Source organism: Elephas maximus, chromosome 14 (genome assembly GCF_024166365.1).
Source record: "Elephas maximus indicus isolate mEleMax1 chromosome 14, mEleMax1 primary haplotype, whole genome shotgun sequence".
NCBI classification, from domain to species: Eukaryota; Metazoa; Chordata; class Mammalia; order Proboscidea; family Elephantidae; genus Elephas; species Elephas maximus.
The window spans coordinates 37,198,867-37,225,606 of NC_064832.1; the positions used below are offsets into that span (position 1 = coordinate 37,198,867).

At 40.0% G+C, this 26,740-nt stretch overlaps 1 protein-coding gene across 3 annotated transcripts in view; it reads left to right on the top strand.

The window, feature by feature from the left end:
* ENOX1 (ecto-NOX disulfide-thiol exchanger 1) overlaps positions 1–26,740 on the top strand; it is a 749,536-nt gene that overhangs the window by 257,163 nt on the left and 465,633 nt on the right. Inside the window, exon 1 of one of the 3 annotated variants that reach the window (XM_049852939.1) lies at positions 10,703–11,724. The exons of the other annotated variants lie outside the window; for them this stretch is intronic. The gene's annotated coding sequence lies outside the window, so the exon portion shown is untranslated. Of the gene's footprint in view, positions 1–10,702; positions 11,725–26,740 lie in introns of those variants that run through there. 3 annotated transcript variants of the gene reach the window in all.

The window sequence follows — 26,740 nt, forward strand, 5'->3', positions numbered from 1 at the left end:
TAATTGCTTTAGAATTATACTTATTAATATTCAATTTAGGATTTTTTTCATTGCTGCTCCTAAATGGGGGGCACTGGTGGTTCAGTGGTAAACTCCTCGCCCACCGTACTGGGGACCCGGGTTCGATTCCCGCCTAATGCACCCGATGCGCAGCCACCACCTGTTTGGCAGTGGAGCCTTGCGTGTTGCTAAGATGCTGCAGAGATTTCAGCAGAGCTTCCAGACTAACATGGACTAGGAAGCAAGGCCTGGAGATCTACTGAAAAATCAGCTACTGAAACTCTGTGCCTCCCAATGGCCCCATCCCACCGTACGTACCGTCGCCAAAAGTTGAGGCTGGCTCAACAGCAGCTGACAATGACAACAATTCCTAAGATACAGGGAGGTTAATGGAATGAGAGGGTAACCCCTAATTTGCTCTAAAATTTTCTTTGTTGGTGCAGTCTTTGTCAGGTTTACACATTAAAGCTGCTGTAAGAGTTTGGGAACATTCCTTGATTTATCCCCTGTATTTCCTGGAAGAGTTTAAATGGTATCAGAGTTAACTGTTTTAAAGGTTCGGCACATTGTGCTGTAAACCGTCTAGGCCTGGTGTGTGTGTGCGTGTTTCTAGTCTGAGGGATAACTCGCTAACAGCCTCCTTTGTCTGTGTGGCGACAGGTCTGGTTATATCTCCTCTGCCTTCTGGAGGCAGTTTGGTTTCCTTATTTCCTAGATAAGTTACTTGCAGAGTTGAGCAAACAAGTCTGTTGTGATTTTGTCCTCTGTGTTGGTATTTATTTGCCTCTTTTTTTTTTTTAATAATTGTGTTAGCCTTCTTTATAACTCCTCCTGATTTGGTTAGCTAACAGTTCAAAAACCAGCATTTCAATTTATTCTTTCTCATAATTAATTTATATATATATATAAAAAAAAACATGTATATTCACTTTTTCTGCTTTCTATAGTTTTTTGATTCCCTCTAACTTCTTATGTTAGATGCTTAGATTTTTTTTTTATTCTTTTTTAATATAACTATTTAAGTCTCTGAATTTTCCTTTGAGCACTATTTTAGTTACCTCTTGGATTTTTTCATATAGTTGCTTTCTAGGTATTAAGAACATGTTTTGCATGGCTTTTTCCATCTTTGACTCAAAAATTAGAAGCGAGACTTAAAATACTCTGGGAAGATAGGGCATATTTGTTTGTCTAGTTTTGTTAATAATTTCCAGTTTTATTGCATTGTGGTAAGAGAATATTTCCTATACTTTCCTATTTTCAGGAATTTATTGATGTTTTTGTTTGTCGCGTAATACATTGTCAAGTTCTGTGTTTGAAAAGGAGGTATTTTCTCTGTTCTCATGGCATAGATATATCAACTAGATCTACCCTTTTACTTGTTATTCAGATTTTCTGTATTGTTACTTTTTTTTTTTTTGGTCTAATTAATTTATCATGCACTGAAAGAGATAAATAACCACCTGCTCTTGGGTTTCTATTTGTTTTGTCTTGTGTTCCTCTACTGCCATTTTAGGCTGGGGAGCTCTTCCTGTACAGGATGTTTAGTGGGCTGATTAGCACCCCTGACTCCTGCATGTTAAAGGTAGCAGATTCCTCCAGTTTACCCTGGCAACCAAAAACAGTGGACAGTATCATTTGTGAATAAGAACCACTGATGACTGGAAGATGTGTCTTTTCAGTTTCTGTTTCATTCATAGGATACTTATGTATGTATTGTGAGGAAATTTAAGACTTTTTAAAAATAATTGTTATTTTTTCCTGAAAGAAATCTATCCCCCCCACCGCCCCCGTGATGAGATGAGATCAGTAAAATAGTGGGCCCAAAGGAGCCGTTAGGAATCAGTAATAAAAATGCTTGCGTCACACCCTTCCCCCATATTGTACTCTATGTTTGGGGACAGGAGACTATGAAGAATACAAATAAACTAACTCTTACAACCATCTTCAATCCATCTATCATATTTTAACACAGAGTCCTTTTATTACCACCTGCTACAGTTAATCTCCCAAAGCACAATCTATATTAAGTTGACAACTTCCTGAAGATAAATATGGCCTACTAAATAATACATATACATGTAAATTTAAAACTTCTCAATAAATTCCTGAAGACTCAACTACATTTCTGTACATATAGTACAAAAACCATCAGAATTCCATTGAAGAGCGGGTGGAACCTTCCATATAAAAATAAACGCTGAAGTGCTTTGAACTCAAAATGAGCTTACCAAAAATTGCATGTAAACAGCACAGACGGAGTAGGACAATTTGAAGGAACTTTTTTAGCTAGCTCATCAGAGTTTGAAAGAAACCCCCAAAATGTGTGGATTTGAAACAGCTTAGCTGAGGCTACCACTCGTTGATCTCAAAGTCTTTTGTGGGGTGGTTGACAACGACTTTCACTGCCTCAGAAAGGAGAATAAGTGTATATTTTTAGGTGTTCACCTGAGCTTACAGGAACTGTTCTCAGTGCTGCTATTCTGGTCAGGACTTGAAAATACCCCACAGTGAACCTGTTCCAAATCCACCACTGGTGAGAAGGAAGTAACACTTTGTATGCGAATGCTGCAGAACATTAACTGTTGGTGCTGGAGAGATCCATTGTTGGTTACCAAAGCTGACTGAACACATACTTACATTGCTAATTTTTTGAGAATTTAGAATATGATAAAAGTCACTTAACATAAACATCAGCACAAAATGCCATTTAATTGATCTTTTCTGGTGCAGCAATAGATTGAGGATTTGGTATACCTCAAGGGCAAGAACATCCCAGGTTACTTTCTGATGTCCTAGATTTGGATTTTCAGGCCTCCCCTCCTTTGGGAAGGAGCCCTGGTGGCACAGTGGTTAAGTGCTCAGCTGCTAACTGAAAGGTTCAAGGTTCTAACCCACCAGTCCACTGTGTGGGAAAAAGATGTGGCATTTGGCTTCTATAAAGATTTACAGCCTTGGAAACCCTATGGGACGGTTCTACTCTGCCCCATAGGGTTTCTAGGAGTCAGTGGACTCGATGGTGATAGTTTTTTTTGTTTGTTTTATTTTTGCCTCTCCTTTGGAAAAGGCTTCACTACCAGCTGCTTGCATACAAATACACCTCTGCACAGATAGCCCCCACTGCCCTCCCCAGCCCATTATGCTAGTCATATTGGTGGCCACCTCAAAAAACCCTAGAAGCAACTTTTCCCTACTGGAGACCCTCTTTTGGAGAAGTCACCGTATTCCCAGTTTTCTACTGCTATAGCCACAGTCAGGCATGGTCTTTGAACTTGGATAATTTAAATTCTCACTTTACAGTCAATAGCTACAGGTTTTTTTTTTTTTTTTAATTGTTTTATTGTGCTTTAGATGAAGGTTTACAGAGCAAATTACTTTCTCATTAAACAATTAATACACATATTATTTTGTGACATTGGTTGCCAAACCCACAGTGTGTCAATACTCCCCCTTCCCTACCTGGAGTTCCTCATTACCAGCTTTCCTGTCCTTTCCCACCCTTTCGCCCTTGCCCCTGGGCTCGTGTGCCCATTTAGTCTCCACTTCTTTTATGGGCCTGTCTGATCTTTGGCTGAAGGGTGAACCTCAGGAGTGACTTCACTACTGAGTTAGAAGTGTCCAGGGGCCATACTCTCAGGGTTTCTCCAGTCTCTGTCAGACCAGTACATCTGTTCTTTTTTTGTGAGTTAGAATTTTGTTGTACATTTTTCTCTCACACTGTCCGGGACCCTCTGTTGTGATCCCTGTCAGAGTAGTTGGTGGTGGTAGCTGTGTACCATCTAGTTGTGCTGGACTCAGCCTGGTAGAGGCTTTGGTAGTCGTGGTCCATTAGTCCTTTGGACAAATCTTTCTCTTGTGTCTTTGGTTTTCTTCATTTTCGATTGCTCCAGTTGTGGTGGGGACCAGTAGACATATCTTAGATGGCCCTTTACAAGCTTTTAATACCCCGGATCCTACTCACCAAAGCAGGATGTAGAACATTTTCTTTATAAACTATGTTAATGCCAATTGAGCTAAATGTTCCCTGAGACCATGGCCCCCACAGCCCTCGGCCCAGTAATTTGGTCCCTCAGGGAGTTGGGGTGTGTCTGTGAAGCTTCCGTGACCTGCCTTGGTCAAGTTTGTGCTGACTTCCCCAGTATTGTATACTGTTGTACCCTTCACCAAAAGTTACCACTTATCTATTTTCTAGTTGGTGTCCCCCCTACCCCTGCCCTCCTTTGTAACCATCAAAGATTGTTTCTTTTTGTGTGTAAACTTTTTCGTGAGTTTTTATAACAGTGGTCTCATACAGTGTTCGACCTTTTGTGATTGACTTATTTCACTCTGTGTAATGCCCTCCAGATTCACCCATGTTGTGAGGTGTTTCACAGATTCATCATGATTCTTTATTGTTGCATATTATTCCATTGTGACTACAGTGTTATTTTCTAGTATTAAAATGAAAATCATATTAAGCCAATAAAAGAAATTGCTTAAAGTTTATAATATATGATTTGCAAATTGGGGTAACATCCCAACTAAGAGTCAAAAATGTTTGGAAGATGAGAGAACCTCAAAACATACCAAATCTTAATCCGCATTGCCATGGAAAAAACGGTCAGAACAGAACTGATAAATAAATTTGTGGTCAGAAAGGATTTTCATACAATTGTCTTGAAGGACAATTAAAATAATTACAGATTTACTCTAAACATAGCTCCCAGTCTGACCCTTGGAGTCTGGTTCTTTTGAATTCTTCAAAAGAGCACAACGATGCCTAAGGCAAAATGGTCTTAACAGTTTATCTAGACCATCGTTTGACTCAAAGGCGACCCCCAGGAACCAGTTTCTCCAAGACTCAATGTTTCAAAGGATACCCCAGGGCAAATGACCTGGGTGGGTTACCTCAACTCCTTGAACCTGGAAATTTGGTTTCCAGAAGAATTAAAATAGTTTCTCACTAGGCATTTGCAGACCTCAAGATCTTTACAATTTTTCCCCTTTAGACTTAACCCTTCATTTACTTTATCATGGCTTCCTAAGCTGGCATAGCTCTTGGTGTCTGTCTCTCCAAGAACACCTGCATTCTGGTTCCCGTGGTCACCACCCTTGATTCCTTGTCTGCTCACAAGGAGATGGTTACATAAGAAGTCAACAGTAATTTCTCCATGTACAGAGAAGCAACAGCTCCCTTGCAAAAAATAGTAGAAATGCATCTGCTGAAAGTTGGAAGCAGAAGTGCTCTAGGTTTTTTTGCATTTTGGAATTGTGCTACATATGGCCTAGTCTCAGTCTACAGGATTAGTCATGACCACAGAGTCTTAGGTTGGAAAATATGAAAGGGTAATATTAAAAGTTACCTAATATAGATGGCTTTCTTTTGCATAAATCTTGTGTAGAATCTCCATCAAGTGGATAATTCAGTCTCTACCTAAACACCTCTGGTTGGAACTTTCTGTCCTTTTTTGAGGATAGAACATCCTTCTTTTTGTTAAACCTCTATTTTCCCCCCGACTTCAACCCACTATGTAGTTTTTATTTAGCAAGTGTTTAGCAGGTGCCAGACATTATATTATACATTTTCAGTTCGCAAACAATCCTGTGAAATAGCTAGTGTTAATAATTTGATTTTACAGATGAGGAAAACAAATCCTAGAAAAGATCAAGTAGCTTACCCAAGGCTACACAACGATAAAAAATGAGAACAAGAACATGAAAGATCGAGAATTTCTGTCCAGACAATATTATTTTAATTAATATACCTTCCATTTATATAGCTTTATAAATCACTGGGAGAAGAGGGAACCCTGGTGGCATAGTGGTTAAGTGCTACGGCTGCTAACCAAAGGGTTAGCAGTTCGTTCGAATCCGCAAGGCGCTCCTTGTAAACTCTATGGGGCAGTTCTACCCTGTCCTATAGGGTCACTATGAGTCGGAATCGACTTGATGGCACTGGGTTTGGTTTTTTTTGGGTTTGGGAGAAGAGGTTGGATGAATAATTAAATAGGTATTAATATATTAATTTCCTGTTCATTCATTCAATAAATATGTACTAGGTATCTAAGGTGATGTGATTGGGATTTTTTAGGGGAAGACCTTTCTGAGGAAGTTACGTTTGAACTGAGAACGGAACATTTGGTATCTTATTATTAAGCATTAGAAATAAAGGTTTTCAAATGTATCAAAAATTTCATAAACAAACTAAAGCCCTCCTAGAGGCCAAACCTTTCACCCTTAAATTACTTTTACTTAATCCATTACTCATTTGATCTTGCATCAGCTCTTGGTTGAGATAAATGTTATTGATAGTTCCCTGTTGCATTTAAACATGTCCCAGCCACAATAGAAGCCAAATGGTCTTATCTAGCTTCACTATCTATCCTGTTACTTTGATGCCCTCTTATTGTTCTGCACAAATTGTGTCTTCTGCACAAATTAGGTCTACACATCTTGGTTGTATCAGAAGCCATGTGGTTTCAAGTGGCGGTCCTGCGTAGTCAGATAAACTCCTAGCAAATTCAGTTTTGTTTTTTTTCTTTGCCTTTCTCTTCTAATTATGCATTGCATGCACATTTTATTGGAGTACCCATAGAATCAATTAAGTCTTTGGTTCCCACTTCCTTTTTACCCTTTCTCTATGGTTTTCCATTTTAAACAGTTCTTTGCTCCATGGGTTCTATGATTGTAGATAATTACAGTAGCTGTGTATTCAAAGATTCAGGCTTTGTTCTACAAAGTGATAACTTAGAATAGAGACATGGAAATAGATAATTGTCAATTAATAGAGAATGCCAAGAGTTTAGAAAGTCATTTGGGAATGCTATAGATGCTCGAGCTTTTATTTTTCCTCTGTCTGGAATACTCATTATACCACAGTTATATGGTTAAAAAAAAAAAAAAAGTCCTACTCATCTTCGAAGATTTAGCTAAAGCAGCAGTCAGTTCATCTTTTGAAGCTTTTTCTGACACCCATTTCTTTACCAATACATACCCCTACCTCCTCATTGGCCTCCCTCATAAGCAACTGTGATCTTGATATGACTATCTGGCATAAAGCCCCTAATGCTTTATGGCACGTAATTATTTACACTCCTACATCTCTCAGCTCCACTAAGCTCCCTGAGGTCAGGTATTAGGGATCATGCCATCTTTTTTGTTTATTTTTATATCCCCCATGACTTGCACAATACCTGGCTCAGAATCAGCTCTTAATAAATGTTTATTGAAATAATGAATGGATTGCAAGTTTCTGAGGGGAGAGGAACTATATTTATCTAAGTTCTTCATTCACTCACATTATTTGGGACTGACCACCATGTGCCAAGCAGCGTGTTGGGTGCTGGGCATAGAGCAATGAGAAAAACAGACATGATTTTGGCCTCATAGAGATTATAATCTAACCCAGTGCTGTCCAATACAACTGTAATGTGATCACATTTGTTATTTTAAATTTCCTGGCAGCCACGTGTATTAGTTTCCTATTGCTGCTGTAACAAGTTACCATAAACGTGCTGACTTAAAATAACACTAATTTATTATCTTACAGTTATGGAGTCAGAAGCCTGACAGGTCTCACTGGGCCAAAATCAAGGTGTTGGCAGGGCTGCATTCTTTCTGGAGGCTCTAGGGTATATAATTCATTTACTTGCCTTTTCCAACTAACAGAGGCTGTCCACATATTTTGGCCTCTGGTCCCCTTCTATCTTCGAAGCCAACAGTGGCTTCTCAACTCAGGCTGTATCACTCTGACATTTGATCTTCAGCATTTAAGGCCTTGTTATTATATTAAGGTCTTTGTGTGGTGCAAACAGTTTGCACTGGATTGGTTACCTAAATGTTGAAGGTATGAACTCACCTAGAGGCACTATGGTCGAAAGCCTTGGTAATCTGCTTTTATAAAAATCACAGGCAAGAAAACTCTATAGAGCAGTTCTACTCTGTTACACATGGGATCACCATGAATTGGAATTGACTCTAAGGCACAGGGTTTGGTTTTTTGGTTATTACATTGCGCCCACCCTGACAATTTAGGATAATTTCCCCATTTCAAAGTCAGTTGATTGGCAACCTATTCCATCTGCAACCTTGAGTCCCCCTTGCCATGTGACATAACGTATTTACAGACTCTGTGGATTCAGTTGTGGACATCTTTGAGGATGTTATTCTTCCTACAATCTACATTATAAAAGTTAAAAGAAATACCAAAACCAAATCAGTTACCATGGAATTGATTTCAACTCATTGCAACCCTATAGGACAGAGTAGAACTGCCCCATAGGGTTTCCAATGAGTGCCTAGTGGATTCAAACTGCCCACCTTTTGGTTAGCAGCCAAGTGCTTAGACACTACACCACCAGGGCTAAGAAATAAATAGGTGAAATTAATTTTAATATTATTTTATTTAACCCAATGTATAAAATATATTTCCAATGTGTAATCAGTCATAAAAAATCAGTAGCGTTATCTTGCGTTATTTTCTTTATACTAAGTGTTCAAAATCCAGTGTGTATTTCATACTTACAACACATCTCAGTTTGGAGTAGCTATATTTCAAGTACCCGGTAGCCACATGTGGCCCGTAGCCACTGTATTGGACAGCAAAGATAATACTTGCGGGAACTTAACTACATTGTTGGGTGTGGGAAGGTTTCCTGGAGAAAGCAAAAATCTGAATGACAAGTGAGTTGGGTCTTAAAAAACAGAAAGAGAAATTACATACTACCCTCTCCTTCCAGTTTAAAACCCTTTGATAGCTTCGGTTGTCCTATGGCAAAAGTCCATGTTAAGAATTTTGGGCCAATCTAAGCGGGAAAGCATCAAGATCATATTTGCATTTCTTAGACAATTACTCTGGCTGCTCTTAAGATTTCATTTTCTTTTTTCTTAACATTCCTCCCTGGGTTTTTTTTTTTTTTTAATTGAATAAAATTTTTTTTTTCCATTATTTTCTCTCATTTGTTTCCCATTAGACTAGAAGGTCAGTATATTTGAACAGAATGCAAATTATTACATTTTCAGTCTTTAGGAACTTATATCTTACAAATCTACCTAGCATATGCTTTCTTAAATCCTCCTCTTCTCAGGCAGTTATGTCCTAGGTATAATCTTGGTGTATAACCTCATCCTTCATAACCATCATAGACTTTTATGTACCTTTGTTGGAAACCCTGGTGGTGTAGTGGTTAAGAGCTACGGCTGCTAACCAAAAGACCAGGCACTCCTTGAAAACCGTATGGGGCAATTCCACCCTGTCGTATAGGGTCGCTATGAGTCAGAATCAACTCAACGGCAATGGGTTTGGTTTTTTGATTGGTTTTGTTGGTTGACTTTACAGAAAAGGAACCTGGAAATACCACGCAGGTAGGCAGGCATGTTATCAGGTGAGGATAACCACAACTGGGATTTGTTAAATTACTGAGGAATCTGTGTCTTATCCTTCTACCAACAATACTAGTCCCATTGTTTTCAGTCTCTGGGATAATAAACAGTAACTAGTTTTTTTTAGTTACTAACCATAGTATTAAAAATCTTATAATGTGATCCTATTGAGAAGAGTTCAAGGATTGGTGGGTCAGCAAGAAGTCAGAGGTACAACTTAAGAGCAGCTTGGATGGCACAAATGGTTAAGTACTCGACTACTAGCCAAATGGTTGGCAGTTTGAGCCCACTCAGAGTCACCTTTGAGGACAGGCCTGGCAATCTGCTTCCAAAAGGTCACAGCTTTGAAAATCCTATGGAGCAGTTCTGTTCTGCACAGATGGGGTCACCACGAGTCTGAGCTGACTCAATAGCAAGTAACAGCAACAACAAACGAGGACTGAATGCTGGCTGGTGAGATCTTACAATATTTCACTCATATAATTAGATGGGATGAAATAAAGCAAACATGCTTCCGAGGCCTTGAAATCAATGGGCAAAATAAAACTAAATATCAAAAAATGAATAAAAAATCAAACATATTTTATTCTGTTTACATAGAGATGAACAGCTCAGTTGAAGAATAGTTTGGGTCTTTCTGAGTCAGTGATACCTTGTCAGGAAAAAAAGAAAAAAAAATTTAAAGAAAGCAATGGTTAAAATTGAGATCTGTTATTTAAATTGGGCTTTTGTGTATGTTTTTCGAATTGGAAAAGAAGCATTGGCTATTTGAGAAACTGTGCCATTTGGAATGCTTACAAACTACGTCTTAAAGACAGTAAGGATTTTAAAGAAGCAATTTAATATCAGACAGGACTGGAAACCTCTTAACTCTAAAGAGTCTATCATGAACCAACTCCCTCACCTTACTGTATATAATCAGAATAATAGTTCATGTTTGTTTAATGATTTTTGGTTTTCAGGATGCTTTCCCATTTGTAATCTTATTTTAGTCTTAAAAGGTGGGTAGCAGCAACTGTTGTTGCCGTTTTGCAGAGGAGGAAGACCATCTGAGAACATCCCCTTACTTACCTCAGGAGAAGTGGACAGAACCAAGTGTTCTTAGCTCAGGCCAGTGACCCTTCCTGGGGATACCTCCCTGTGCTTCACCTCTGTGAAATAATCAGGTCAGAGTGGAAGATTCTCAAATTTCTTTACTTGTGAAGGGTCTGTTATTGTATAACATGGGAACCCGTAAATTAGGTTCAATCAGCCTGAATATCAATCAGGCTTTTCAGTTTTATTCTGAGGCGTTCTTCCATAAGAACCTGAATGGTCCATCCTTGTGCCTACCTCCCTAGCTCCACTAAAAAATCTCGATGATGCCTTGAAGGAGTGACATGTACCCTGAGTCTGAATCCTGTGGTGATTATTGGATAATGACTACATGTTTGTATATGTTTCAGTATCTATTATGACTGGGCTAGCCCCAGAGGGCCTTAGGTCATTTATTTACCTTGTGTCCAGAGAGGAGGTAGCCGATATATTTTGTTTGTTAGGGCCAGAGCGTGGAGGGTAAAGAAATCAGCAATTCTGTCGTCTCCTGAGAACTACCTCGTTCGTTTTATGAAAGTAGTCTAACTTGAAAAAATTGTCCTAGTCACTCTCACCTTAAGCAGGTAATGTTTGCTTCATGGAAACCCTGGCACTGGGTTTGGATGGGTTTGCTTCATTTTCTATGGAAGACTCAGAGATACAAGATGTCAGCTGTGGTCAAACTCCCTAATACCAAAAACAAAACCAAACCCGTTGGCATCGAGTTGATTCCGACTCATAGCAACCCTATCAGAGAGAGTAGAACTGCCCTGTAGGGCTTCCAAGGAGCTACTGGTGGATTCCAACTGCCGACTTTTTGGTTACCAGCCAAACGCTTAACCACTGCACCACTGAAAAAAAAAAACAAACTAGGGCCCCTAAACTCCCTAATACCAAAAGACAAAACCAAACCCGTTGCCATCAAGTGCATTCTGATTCATAAAACAGAGTAAAACTGCCCCATAAAGTTTCCAAGGAGCAGCTGGTGGATTCGAACCACCAACCTTTTGGTTAGCAGCCATTGCACCTAACCACTATGCCACCAGGGTTTCCAAACTTCTAATAGTTGTCATTAAGCCATCAATTGAGAAAGTCACCTGCAAGTCTCTGCCTCCTTTTAGGAGGTCTACTAAAGCACCAGGTGACTCACCTCTTATTGGACGCTTTTACAATCATATATTACCTCTTTCTCTCTTTTTACTCTTAGAAACAAAAGCAAACAAAAAGAAACCTGTTGTCATCGGGTAGATGTGAACTCGTGGAAACGGTGTTCTCTGTGCCACTAACTGAAAGGTGGGTGCTTTGAATCCACTCATCAGCTCTGTGGAAGAAAGAGCTGGTGACCTACTTCTGAAGTACCAGGGCCATTGGAAACCTGTGGAGCACAGTCCTAGTCTGAAGCACGTGGGGTTGTCATGAGTTTAATCTGAAATGCTCTTTAGAGCTGCTTAAAGCAAATTTTAAATCAAATCTTAGATGAACACTAGCAGAAACCTTTCAAACCAGTAAACTCCTAAAATACACATGGGTCGCTTTCTTGCTATGCCATTTCTGTAGACAAGCGGTCTTTCCTCTGCCGCGGCCCCTTACCTCTCTTGGCCTGTCTCTGAACTGGCTAAAGAGGCTTCTCTTGAGTGTTTTGGATCCTGTTTATCTACCCTATTCCCTAACCATACTTACCTTCTTAGTTTTGTCTCTGTTTTCAGGCCTCACTGCAGAAACTTCCACGAGGGAAGGAGATACAACATATAGCTTTAGCCAGTGCGTTTCTCTTTCTGTCACATCAATAGGCTAGTCAATAGTTCAGAGCCCTAAGTACTTGTAGGCATAGTTCACCTTGGTGACATCTCAACTTGTATGCCAGTCATTGCAGGGAAATCTTGAGTAACATCAATTCTCCACACCCTGCGTCTCCACCATGAATCCTTGTAAGTATCTATGTGGTAGTTCATGAACAAAAGTCCCCTACTATGATAAAGTATATTTGTTGGAAGCCAGTGATTTCTCTTTACTAGTAATTCAAGCATGACAGGTGTTTAAATAGCACAGATGTCCTGACTGGGATTAAAGCTGAAAACAAGAATGTATGGTTTAGCCAGCAGTGGAAGTTGTAGAATTCTGAGTGTTCTTACCTCTCATGATATTGTTTCATAGAGAATTACAAGGATTAAAAACTTTGGGAACAGTATGCATGACCCATACATTAAATTGTTTCCAGTAATATCTTTTAAGCATTGATTTTAATGCAAAACATTAATTTTAGTAGAAGTTAATATATTGTACATTGAAGGTCAAGTTAATAGAGTTGGTATATGCTATTGGGAAACCCTGGCGGCTTAGTGTTAAGAGTTTGGCTGCTAACCCAAAGGTCGGCAGTTCGAATCCACCAGGAACTCCTTGGATACCATAGGGGGGAGTTCTACTATATCCCATAAGGTCACAAGGAGTTGGAATCAACTTGAGAGCAATGGTTTTTTTTTTTTTTTTTTTTAACGTGCTATCGAGCGCTCAGGTTGAAAGGAGTCTTATTTGTAGAACTCTGCGACAATATGGTGCTTTTGTTAATTGGTTGGAAAAGGCTGTTTTGTGGTCCAGTTTCCTGATCGTCATCTTTATAAACTTTTAAGACCCTTACCTACCTGAAATGTCCTTCGTACAGCCTCTTGTTTTTCTTCTATCAGACTGACACATGTGTTCTTATATTTTAAATAGCACTTATTCTGTCATGTGCAGCATTAGCCTTGAAGATTTGCAGTCCATGTTGTAATTTTGAGGAGGAAAATTGGTTAAGTGACAGGAGAAATATGGCAGCCCATGAACGAATTTCTTTCTGAGTTTCGTTTTCTGTTCTAGTCCTCCACATCCCTGTCATGAACCTCATTAGGTCAAGGGCCTAAAGGCATTTTGAACAGAACTGGCATATGTTCCGGCAACACTGGTACACATTTTAGTATCTGAACAGTGATTTCCTTTCCTCTTTGGGGGAACAATAGTTTTAAAATAACTCTGATTTTTAACTTGAGAAATTTAATATTGCACAATGCATTGTGCCTCAGGAAAGCCTTTAAAGCAGGATCCTGAACTTTGTCTCACTTTCCCCGTTAATCAGGGAACTCCTCCAACTTTGACTGGCAGCTGTAAAGACCAAGCAATTGAATTAACTTCGGTTTCACGGCTGATTTCTTTGAATACTGTTCTTTTATTTGTCCTGAAATTATCAGGCCTCTGAGGTGAACAATATACCAGAGGTTTGAATCTTTAAGGAGTGTTCCTTTGTTCTACTAATGCTGGGAAAAAATACGATCAGCTTTGTATTGAATGTGGACCATGGGCTAAAACATCGGTAGTGGATGTCTGGTAACATTTGCTGGGCTGCATTTCCAGCTCACATCTGGAGCTGCTCATCAGCACTGACCAGATGCTGGTGTGAAATAGGTCATCATAGCGGCCGGCCAGGAGAATGCACAAACTTCTTTATCCTTGCGCTGACAGCCATTGCGTTTCATTCCTGCTAATTACGAAAATGTCATGCCCTCTCTAAAATACGAATACATGTATGAAAGCAAGCCCTAGTGGCATCTAGAAGTAAAAATAGAATTGGCTCCAGAGGATTCATAAAACATTTCCATGGTACCAGCAAGGAGCTCTCTCAGTAGGAAGGGGTGCAGATGCGGGGAGGGATCAATATAAAGGTGCGTGGCATTCTAAGACAGACATTTTGTAGTGCCTCCTTGGTTGCAGACACCCAGAAATATGCTAATTCAAAGGGGTCCATCAGTCCAGCGAAAGGAGAAGTCACTCAGATAAGAAAAATGAACAACATCGGGACATGAAGCAGTGACATTCAATGAGCCTTTGTCTGCAGCAGTCATTAACATGTGAGCCTGCTGTTAGTTCTCCATACTTTACGCCATTTCCTTGGCCAGGCAGGGCGCTTTTGGAGCACTAGTAGCAGTTAATATAAGGCAAGGTATTGTTTCTTTCTGGAATTCCTTATGATTCTAGTACCAATGAGATCCTTCTCTGTCCCCTTGTGCCTTTAAAATTTTAAAGAGAATCAAAGAATGCATAATTTATATCTGTCCCAGAGGTAATGGAGTCACTCAATGATATCTATGAAGGGATGATTTTAAATTTCATGTCTTATGCAAGAGGTGGTTTTTATGTGAAAACTGCAAGAACTAGCCTCAGGGACACCCAGATAATTATCCCTCTAACAGTAGAGATAGAATCCAGGGGGACTGTAGCTGAATGCTGTAGTGGATCTGCTTTGCCCTTGTGAATCCTGGTTGCCACAATGCAGCATATAGCAACTGATTGGCTGCATGGAGCACACCTTACTTCTCTCTCTGGAGAGCACCCGCTGGAGACCAGGAGTCCCAAAAGGCAGGTGAGCAGAGATTTCCTGTGGAAGAATTCAGAGCAAGGCTGAGGGAGTCTTCTTTTTACAACAGCAGCAAGGAAAGAAATGTTTTCTCCACTCTGGTCCCCAAGGCCCTAAGCAATGAATCAGATGAAAACCTGTTAGTCAGTAAGCCATGGAGTGCGATGACTCCCCCGGATCGATCACTGCTTTCACTGACCTCAGAGCCTAGGAGCCCTCCTCACTGCCTCATTGGCGTATGGAAGGTTGGAAGGGCCTTAGAGCTTCCAGGGGGCAAGATAGCAAAGCAATATTCTGCTGTCCTGAGCTTGGTTAAAAGTCTCTGTTTTCTTTTTTAAGCCAAGCAATTCCTAGAATTTTGTGGCTCCTTAGTTTTCCCTGGGAAAATTTAGGTGTGAAGGTACAAAGTCTTGTGTAGCATGCATGCTACATAAAAACCCCAAAACCAAACCCATTGCCTTCGAATCGATTCTGACTCATAGCGACTGTATAAGACAGAATAGAACTGCCCCATAGAGTTTCTGAGGAGCACCTGGTGGATTCAAAATGCCAGCCTTTTGGTTAGCAGCTGTAGCACTTAACCACTATGCCGCCAAGGTTTCCGCATGCTACATACGTGTTTGTGTGTGTGTGTGCACGCACGCGTGCATGCTACATAGGAGATTCCAAAAAGAATAAAGAACCAGGGATGGGAAGGGCAAACATGATCCAGTATTGACATAGAAATGTTGTTTTAATAGCAGGGTGGCTTGGAAAGAGGTGGGGCTGTAGGCAGGAAGACCCCTTTCAGAGCTGTTAAAGTATTCCAGATGAAAGGTATGTGAGTGGATAAATAAATGAAGGAATATGTTTATGTCTAAGGCCATGCAGTTATTTACTGTCTCTTGTCTATTTTTTTGAAAACTTCTTTTCCAAAGAGACCTTAGCCATATTACTTAACTACCACCACCACTGGAACCCTGGTGGCGCAGCGGTTAAGAGCTATGGCTGCTAACCAGAAGGTTGGCAGTTCAAATCTACTACCTGCTCCTTGGAAACCCTGTGGGGCAGTTCCACTCTGTCCTGTTGGGTCGCTAGGAATCTGAATTGACTCAGCGGCAATGGGTTTGGTTCCCACCACCACCAGTTGTTTTCAAGTTGATTCATGTGTGACCCCATATGTGTCACAGTAGAACTGTGCTGCGTAGGGTGTTTAATGGCTGGTTTTTCAGAAGTAGATCACTAGGCCTTTCTTCCAAGGCATCTCTGGGTATAGTTGAACCTCCAACATTTCCGTTAGCAGCCGAGTATTTAACCATTTGCGTCACCCATGAAACCTCATGCAATGTATACACTGTTTCAGCAAATACCAATTGATTACCTACATGTGCTATTAGCCCTGGGGATCTGACAGGGACTAAAACAGACCTGTACCCATAGTGGACATCATGAAATCATTGGGTGTACTTCCCAGTGTGCCCAGCCTATCCCAAAGAAAGATTTGTCACCTAGGGATTTTTCATCTTATGTTTTGAAAGTGTAACAGACAAGCGTTTTTAGAGTAGGGGAGCATTTTCAGTGGTTTTTAGAGACCCAAAATAAACATTTTTAAATGTCCGAACAGGCTGTAGTCTCATTAGAGAGCACAGCTGGCTAGAATTTGCAAATTGAAATACCCTGCCATAAAATTTATCGTAAACAAAAAAACCAGGAAAAGGCTTGTATGCAATTCGGTAAATATCAAGCAAGCTCTGAGTCTCTGGCTTGTGAAACCCAGAGATGTTCGAAGTTACATAATCATACCCTGACTCAAGTTATCAGGATTTACAAATCCACTTTACAAGTTCTGTTTCTCTTCTTTGTAGCTCTGACTATGGGAAGGGAGCAAGTAGACATGTAGATTAAGTACTAACCCCTTCTCATCTCTCTTTACCTCAGTTTCTTTCCCTGGCGGTACAGTGGTTATGTACTTGACTGCTAATCGAAAGATCGGCAGTTTGAATCCACTAGCTGCTCTGCTGGAGAAAGATGTGGCGCTCTGCTTCCATATACATCACAGCCTTGGAAACCCTATGGGCCATTTCTACTCTGTCCTGTAGGGTTGGCTGCTATGAGTCGGAATCAACTCGCCGGCAACTGGTTTATTTTTTAGCAATATGTTGAATGCCCTGGCGACACAGTGGCTAAAGTGCTCAGCTGCTAACTAAAATATCAGAGGTTCAAACCCACCAGCTGCTCCTCGGGCAAAAAGATGTGGCAGTCTGCTTTCCTAAAGATTACAGCCTTGGAAACCCTATGGGCAGTTCTACTCTGTCCTGTAGAGTCGCTGTGAGTCAGCATTTGGCCCGACCACAGCAGATCTTAAATGGATGTGATCCTCCTGCTCCCACTTTTAATCAGTACGTGAAGATAAGAAATCAATGACTGGGCCTCCTCTACACAGGGACAAAATTCACTTTGGGAGTTATGTTAATATTTCAGGCAATTTTAGTCTTTTTTTAAATAAAGCGCCTCTTGGAACACGGTTTATTTTTTGGCTAAGATTTCATCCATTTTAAAATATATTAAACATTTAAAACTGCTATAAACCAAAAAACCAGACCCATTGCCGTTGAGACGATTCTGACTCATAGTGACCTCTATAGGACAGAGTAGAACTGCCCCATAGGGTTTCCAAGGAGCAGCTGGTGGATTCCAACTGCTGACCTTTTGGTTAGCAGCCAAACATACTACCACTGTGCCATCAGGGCCGCTAAAAACACAGAACAAAACAAAAACAAAACAACTACTATAGAAAAGTTAAATAAGAGGGCTGGTGATAAAACTCATTGGCTTGAAGATCACATTTAATTTTTAAAAAATAATAGAGGTAAAATGAGGGCTGGGGGCCAAGATGGCTGACTAGGTAGAAGCTACCTCGGATCCCTCTTGCAACAAAGACTCGGAAAAACAAGTGAATCAGTCACATACATGACAATCTACGAACCCTGACCATCAAACACAGATCTAAAGAGTTGACCTGAATGACAGAGACTCAGAACGAATAACCACGGGGAAGCAATGACTGCTTTCGGAGCCTGGAGCAAGCATCCCGGTCAGGAAACCTTGGCGCCAGGCTTTGGACTGGGCGCAGGGGAGCTGAGCACGGCATCCTGAGACAGCGCAAACACGGGACGCAGCCCTAACCCCCAGAAGTGACCTCGGCGGAAGCCCAGCCAGTGCACACAGGCAGCGCAGCGACGCGGCTGACAGGAGGAGAAGTCACCGGGAGACAGCAACTGGTTTTGGAGCTGGGAGTGCAGCGTTCCAACCTTGGCACTGGGCTTTGGACTGGGAGCGGAAGAACTGACCACGGCTTCTGAGACAGCACAAGCACGGGATGCGGGCCTGACCCTCTGGGGCAATCTCAACCCAGCCAACACACGCAGTCGGTGCTCCCCTTGGGAATCTCAGATAAAACAGTCATCCCAACTAAGATAAGTAACTTTGTCTATATTCCTGGGTGCTTCTCTCTCCTATCTATCTGATCTCTCCCCTCCCCTTCCCAGGAGGCTTCATTAACATTGGAATTTCCTGAGCCAAAGAGTGAAGTGTGCAGCAGTTTTTCTTTTTCTTTTTTTTTGGTCTTTTCCTAACCCATTCTCCTGGCCTGAGAGAAGCAGCTAGAAAAAACCCAGGGACCAAAAATCCTTCCCTAATTGGACTAAAAATACAGAACCAGCTCCAGCGAAGCATATGTGATCCACAGTCTTGGGCTTTCATCCCTACAGGGAACAAGGTGGCTATTATAATGCAAAGGCAATTCTGATAGGGATCTGACTGTAATTGTTTTAGCGGATTACTGGAAAGACAAGTTTCCCAGGTCTGATATCTCTGCGTATTCAACAGAGCCCTCACTGACCCACAACAGGGAACTGAGGGCTAAAGCTCCCCCCAGACCACCTAGCCTCTTGCCTTAGGGGTCTAATGAGGGTGACACCAACCAATCTGTAGAGATACTTGCATTGGGGGCCTAAAGTACGGCTGCAGAGCCCACCCACCAAAGTGCTTTAGGAATAGAGACACACCTACCTCACTGGCACTTGGGGGAAGCCTGTCAGCATCCTGCTCCCCGCCCCACCGGAGTATGACCTGCTGCTCTTACTACAATCTGGGGAACACAACTATCACCACTACTTCTCTAGATGGATAGGTGACAGTCTGCTCCACACATTTAATGACCCAAAATCAGATTCTACTCAAGAATAGTGAATGGACTCTTAGGCTTATATATCTGGTAACAGCCCAAACCAGCTGGTAATAGGACATAAGTGATTCAAGGGCTACAACAATCAAGACAGTGCAGTCTAGTAGCCCATCTACATATATTGAAAGAAAACAAAACAAGATAAAACTCAGCAAATATAAAATAAATCACTACAATATCTTAGAGATTGCTCGGAGACAGGAGTCGATATCAAACCACATAAAGAAGCAGACCATGATTGCTTCTACAACTCCCCAAAGTAAAGAATCAAAATCTTTCCCAAATGAAGATACAATCCTGGAATTGCCAGATGCAGAATATAAAAAACTAATTTACAGAATGCTTCAAGACATCAGGGATGACCTCAGAAATGAAATAAGGCAATCTACAGAAAAAGCCAAGAACACACTGATAAAGCAGTTGAAGAAATCAAAAAGATTATTCAAGAACATAGTGGAAAAATTAATAAGTTGCAAGAATCCATAGAGAGATAGCATTCAGAAATCCAAAAGATTAACAGTAAAATTACACACTTAGGCAACTCAACAGGAAGTCAGAGGAGCAGACTTGAGCAATTGGAATGCAGAGTGGGGGATCTGGAGGACAAGAGAATTGACACCAATATAGCTGAAAAAAAATCAGATAAAAGAATTAAAAAAAATGAAGAAACCCTAAGAATCATGTGGGACTCTATCAAGAAGAATAACTTGTGTGTGATTGGAGTCCAAGAACAGGGAGGGATAACAGAAAATACAGAGAGAATAGTTGAAGATCTTTTGGCAGAAAACTTCCCTGACATCATGAAAGACGAAAGGATATCTATCCAAGATGCTCATCGAACCCCATTTAAGATTGATCCAAAAAGAAAATCACCAAGACATATTATCATCAAACTTGCCAAAACCAAAGATAAAGAGAAAATTTTAAAAGCAGCCAGGGATAAAAGAAAGGTCTCCTACAAGGGAGAATCAATAAGAATAAGTTCAGGCTGCTCAGCAGAAACCATGCAGTCAAGAAGGCAATGGGATGACATATATAGAGCACTGAAGGAGAAAAACCACCAGCCAAGGATCATATATCCAGCAAAACTCTCTCTCAAATATGAAGGTGAAATTAAAACATTTACAGATAAACACAAGCTTAGAGTATTTGCAAAAACCAAACCAAAGCTACAAGAAACACTAAAGGAAATTTTTTGGTCAGAAAACCAATAATATCAGATACCAGCACAACACAAGGTCACAGAACAGAGCATCCTGATATCATCTCAAATAGGGAAATCACAAAAACAAATTAAGATTAATTTTAAAAAGAAAAATATGCTCAAAACAGGGAATCGTTGAAGTAAATATGTAAAAGGTCACAATAATCAAAAAGAGGGACTAAATACAGGAGGCATAGAACTGCCATATGCAGAGGGAAACAAGGCGATACAGGATGATACAAGTTAGGTTTTTACTTAGAAAAATAGGGGTAAATATTAAGGTAACCACAAAGAGGTATAACAACTCCATAACTCAAAATAAAAACCAAGAAAAACATAATGACTCAGCAAACATAAACTCAACTACTATGAAAATGAGGAACACACAATTTACAAAGAAAAACATCTCAGCACAAAAAAGTAAGTGGAAAAATGAAATTGTCAACAACCCACACATAAAGGCATCAAAATGACAGCACTAAACACATACTTATCTATAATTACACTGAATGTAAATGGACTAAATGCACCAATAAAGAGACAGAGAGTCTCAGACTAGATAGAGAAACACGATCTGTCTATATGCTGCCTACAAGTGACACACCTTAGACTTAGAGACACAAACAAACTAAAACTCAAAGGATGGAAAAAATATATCAAGCAAACAGTAATCAAAAAAGAGCAGGAGTAGCAATATTAATTTCTGACAAAGTAGACTTTAAAGTTAAATCCACCACAAAGGATAAAGAAGGACGCTACATAATGATTAAAGGGACAATTGACCAGGAAGATATAACCATATTAAATATTTATGCACCCAATGACAGGGCTGCAAGATACATAAAACAAACTTTAACAGAACTGAAAAGTGAGATAGACACCTCCACAATTATAGTAGGAGACTTCAAAACACCACTTTTGGAGAAGGACACGACTTCCAGTAAGAAGCTCAATAGAGACACGGAAGACCTAATTGCTACAATCAACCAACTTGACCTCATAGACTTATACAGAACACTCCACCCAACAGCTGCAAAGTATACTTTTTTTTCTACTGCACATGGAACATTCTCTAGAATAGACCACATATTAGGTCATAAAACAAACCTTTGCAGAATCCAAAACCTCAAAATATTACAAAGCATCATCTCAGACCACAAAGCCATAAAAGTGGAAATCAGTAACAGAAAAATCAGGGAAAAGAAATCAAATACTTAGAAACTGAATAATACCCTGCTGAAAAAAGACTGGGTTATAGAAGACATTAAGGAGGAGATAAAGAAATTCATAGAATGCAACAAGAATGAAAACACTTCCTATCAAAACCTCTGGGACACAGCAAAAGTAGTGCTCAGAGGTCAATTTATATCAATAAATGCACACATCCATAAAGAAGAAAGAGCCAAAATCAGAGAACTCTCCCTACAACTTGAACAAATAGAAAGTGAGCAACAAAAGAATCCATCAGGCACCAGAAGAAAACAAATAATAAAAATTAGAGCTGAACTAAATGAATTAGAGAACAGAAAAACAATTGAAAAAATTAACAAAGGCAAATCTGGTTCTTTGAAAAAAATAACAAAATTGATAAACCATTGGCCAAGCTGACTAAAGAAACACAGGAAAGGAAACAAATAACCCGAATAAGAAACGAGATGGGCCATATCACAACAAATCCAACTGAAATTAAAAGAATCATATCAGATTGTTATGAAAAATTGTACTCTAACAAATTTGCAGACCTAGAAGAAATGGATGAATTCCTAGAAAAACACTACCTACCTAAACTAACACAATCAGAAGTAGAACAACTAAAGACCATAACAAAAAAAGAGATTGAAAAGGTAATCAAAAAACTCCCAACAAAAAAAAGCCCTGGCCCGGACGGCTTCACTGCAGAGTTCTACCAAACTTTCAGAGAAGAGTTAACACCACTACTACTAAAGGTATTTCAAAGCATGGAAAATGACGGAATACTCCCTAACTCATTCTATGAAGCCACCATATCCCTGGTACCAAAACCAGGTAAAGACACTACAAAAAAAGAAAATTACAGACCTATACCCCTCATGAACATAGATGCAAAAATCCTCAACAAAATTCTAGCCAATAGAATTCAACAACATATCAAAAAAATAATCTACCACGACCAAGTGGGATTTATACCAGGTATGCAAGTTTAATATTAGAAAAACCATTAAGGTAATCCACCATATAAATAAAACAAAAGACAAAAACCACTTGATCTTATTAATTGATGCAGAAAAGGCATTTGACAAAGTCTAACACCCATTCATGATAAAAGCTCTCAGCAAAATAGGAATTGCAGGAAAATTCCTCAGTATAATAAAGGGCATCTATACAAAGCCAACAGCCAACATCACCCTAAATGGAGAGAGCCTGAAAGCATTTCCCTTGAGAACGGGAACCAGACAGGGATGCCCTTTATCACCGCTCTTATTCAACATTGTGCTAGAGGTCCTAGCCAGAGCAATTAGGCTAGACAAAGAAATAAAGGGCATCCAGATCGGCAAGGAGGAAGTAAAATTATCTCTATTTGCAGATGACATGATCTTATACACAGAAAACCCTAAGGAATCCTCCAGAAAACTACTGAAACTAATAGAAGAGTTTGGCAGAGTCTCAGATTATAAAATAAACATACAAAAATCACTTGGATTCCTCTACATCAACAAAAAGAACATTGAAGAGGAAATCACCAAATCAATACCATTCACAGTAGCCCCCAAGAAGATAAAATACTTAGGAATAAATCTTACCAAAGATGGAAAAGACCTATACAAAGAAAACTACAAAGTACTACTACAGGAAACTAAAAAGGACCTACATAAGTGGAAAAACATACGTTGCTCCTGGATAGGAAGACTTAACATAGTAAAAATGTCTATTCTACCAAAAGCCATCTATACATACAATGCACTTCCGATCCAAATTCCAACGACATTTTTTAATGTGATGGAGAAACAAATCACCAACTTCATATGGAAGGGAAAAAAGCCCTGGATAAGTAAAGCATTACTGAAAAAGAAGAAGAAAAGTGGGAGGCCTCACTCTACCTGATTTTAGAACATACTATACAGCCACAGTAGTCAAAACAGCCTGGTACTGGTACAACAACAGGCACATAGACCAGTGGAACAGAATTGAGAACGCAGATATGAATCCATTCACATATGAGCAGCTGATATTTGACAAAAGCCCAGTGTCAATTAATTGGGGAAAAGATAGTCTTTTTAACAAATGGTGCTGGCATAACTGGATATCCATTTGCAAAAAAATGAAACAGGACCCATACCTCACACCATGCACAAAAACTAACTCCAAGTGGATCAAAGACCTAAACATAAAGACTAAAACGATAAAGATCATGGAAGAAAAAATTGGGACAACCCTAGGAGCCCTAATACAAGGCATAAACAGAATACAAAACATTACCAAAAATGACGAAGAGAAACAAATAACTGGGAGCTCCTAAAAATCAAACACCTATGCCCATCTAAAGACTTCACCAAAAGAGTAAAAAGACCACCTACAGACTGGGAAAGAATTTTCAGCTATGACATCTCCGACCAGCGCCTGATCTCTAAAATCTATATGATTCTGTCAAAACTCAACCACAAAAAGACAAACAACCCAATCAAGAAGTGGGCAAAGGATATGAACACGCACTTCACTGAAGAAGATATTCAGGCAGCTAACAGATACATGAGAAAATGCTCTCAATCATTAGCCATTAGAGAAATGCAAATTAAAACTACGATGAGATTCCATCTCACTCCAACAAGGCTGGCATTAATCCAAAAAACACAAAATAATAAATGTTGGAGAGGCTGCAGAGAGATTGGAACTCTTATACACTGCTGTTGGGGATGTAAAATGGTACAATCACTTTGGCAATCTATCTGGCGTTATCTTAAACAGTTAGAAATAGAACTACCATACAACCCAGAAATCCCTCTCCTCGGAACATACGCTAGAGAAATAAGAGCCTTCACACAAACAGGTATATGCACACCCATGTTTATTGCAGCTCTGTTTACAGTAGCAGAAAGCTGGAAGCAACCAAGGTGTCCATCAACGGATGAATGGATAAATAAATTGTGGTATATTCACACAATGGAATACTACGCATCAATAAAGAACAGTGAAGAATGTGTGAACATTTCATAACATGGAGGAACGTGGAAGGCATTATGCTGAGCGAAATTAGTCAGAGGCAAAAGGACAAACATTGTATAAGACCACTATTATAAGATCTTGAGAAATAGTATAAACTGAGAAGAACAGATACTTTTGTGGTTATGAGGTGGGGAGGGAGGGAGGGTGGGAGGGGGTTATTTACTGATTAGTTAGTAGATAAGAACCACTTTAGGTGAAGGGAAGGACAATACTGAATACACAGAAGGTCAGCTCAACTGGACTGGACCAAAAGGAAAGAAGTTTCCGGGATAAACTGAATGCTTTGAAGGTCAGTGGAGCAAAGGTGGGGGTTTGGGGACTATGGCTTAAGGGGACTTCTAAGTCAATTGGCAAAATAATTCTATTGTGAAAACATTCTGCATCCCACTTTGAAATGTGGCGTCTGGGGTCTTAAATGCTAACAAGCGGCCATCTAAGATGCATCAATTGATCTCAACCCACCTGGATCAAAGGAGAATGAAGAACACCAAGGTCACACAATAACTATGAGCCCAAGAGACAGAAAGGGCCATGTGAACCAGAGACTTACATCATCCTGAGACCAGAAGAACTAGATGGTGCCCAGCCACAACCGATGACTGCCCTGACAGGGAGCACAACAGAGAACCCCTGAGGGAGCAGGAGATCAGTGGGATGCAGACCCCAAATTCTCATAAAAAGACCAGACTTAATGGTCTGACTAAGACTAGAGGAATCCTTGCGGTCATGGTCCTCAAAGCTTCTGTTAGCCCAGGACAGGAACTATTCCTGAAGACAGCTCATCAGACATGGAAGGGACTGGACAATGGGTTGGAGAGAGATGCTGATGAAGAGTGAGCTACTTGTATCAGGAGGACACTTGAGACTGTGTTGGCATTTCCTGTCTGGAGGGGAGATAGGAGGGTAGAGAGGGTTAGAAACTGGCAAAATTGTCACGAAAGGAGAGACTGGAAGGAGGGAGCGGGCTGACTCATTAGGGGGAGAGTAAGTGGGAGTATGGAGTAAGGTGTATATAAGCTTATATGTGACAGACTGACTTGATTTGTAAACTTTCGCTTAAAGCACAATAAAAAAATCAAAAAAAATAATAGAGGTAAAATAAGATTAAAAATGAGTGATGACACAGAGAAAATCCGTTAATGTGGAGAAAAATCGTGTGATGCTGATGATGTATTAAAAGGGATGCCATTGGTAACTGTTTAGAGTTGAGTGTGCTGAATGTGTCCTGATGTTGACCTTCCTGTTGAGGATTTGGTCACTTGGCTTTTACCCCGAGCTTCCAGGCCACACTAATTATGCTATCATGTTTTAGATATATTTTTTATCCATCTGTTCTGGTGAGTTTAAAAAAGTTCTTAGAAAGACCAATCAGGAACTGGCATGGAGGTATTTGGTATTATGAATAAACAAATTGATTCCTTGGATAGAATGCCGTTTTTTGTTCGCTCTCTCTTTACTTTTGGGAGGAAAGATTGTTCTGTTCATTCTCAGTTTAGATGGCCTGCACCTGATCGCTGAAAAAAATTAAGACTATTCAGGACTTTAGCCATAAGAATTGCCATGATAAATCATCTCCAGTAATAAAACCAGTATGGCCTTTCCTTGTACGGTCCTTTCTAATTTTTAAAGCGTTTTCACACACTTGATCATTTAAACCCGTCTCATTTAGAATAAAATATAGTGAAGTAAGTTAAACTGTTCAAAATCTGTACCTTCTCTTCTAAGGGACAATGTCTTATAGTTATTCCCCTCTGAAATGAGACTGGTCCATATAACTCCAGGTATTTAGCTTCTAGTCTTAGCTCTTTGTCTTTACGGAAATACTTCATTCTCCAAAATAACCAATGTTATGGGCTTAAAAAAAAGAAAAACTTACATTTCAATAGAAGATACACCGTATATTGAGAATAACAGTTTGCATATTCCGAACCCAGAAATGAAATACACTTATTCACCCTGGATGTCCATCTTCCTTGGAAATACTGGTAGTATTCATGTTATATAAACCAAAAACCAAACCCATTGCTGTTGAGTCGATTCCAACTCATAGCGACCCTATAGGACAGAGTAGAACTGCCCCATAGAGTTTCCAAGGAGCACCTGGCGGATTTGAACTGCTGACCTCTTGGTTAGCGGCTGTAGCACTTAACCACTACACCACCAGAGTTTCCTCATGTTATATCATAAGTATAAATTTCCTTGACCTATGTATTGATGATTTGCCCTAAATCACTGTACCTGAAATGTTTAAAATACCTAGAGTTTGTGACCAACTTTGTTGAGATTTACCCCTTAT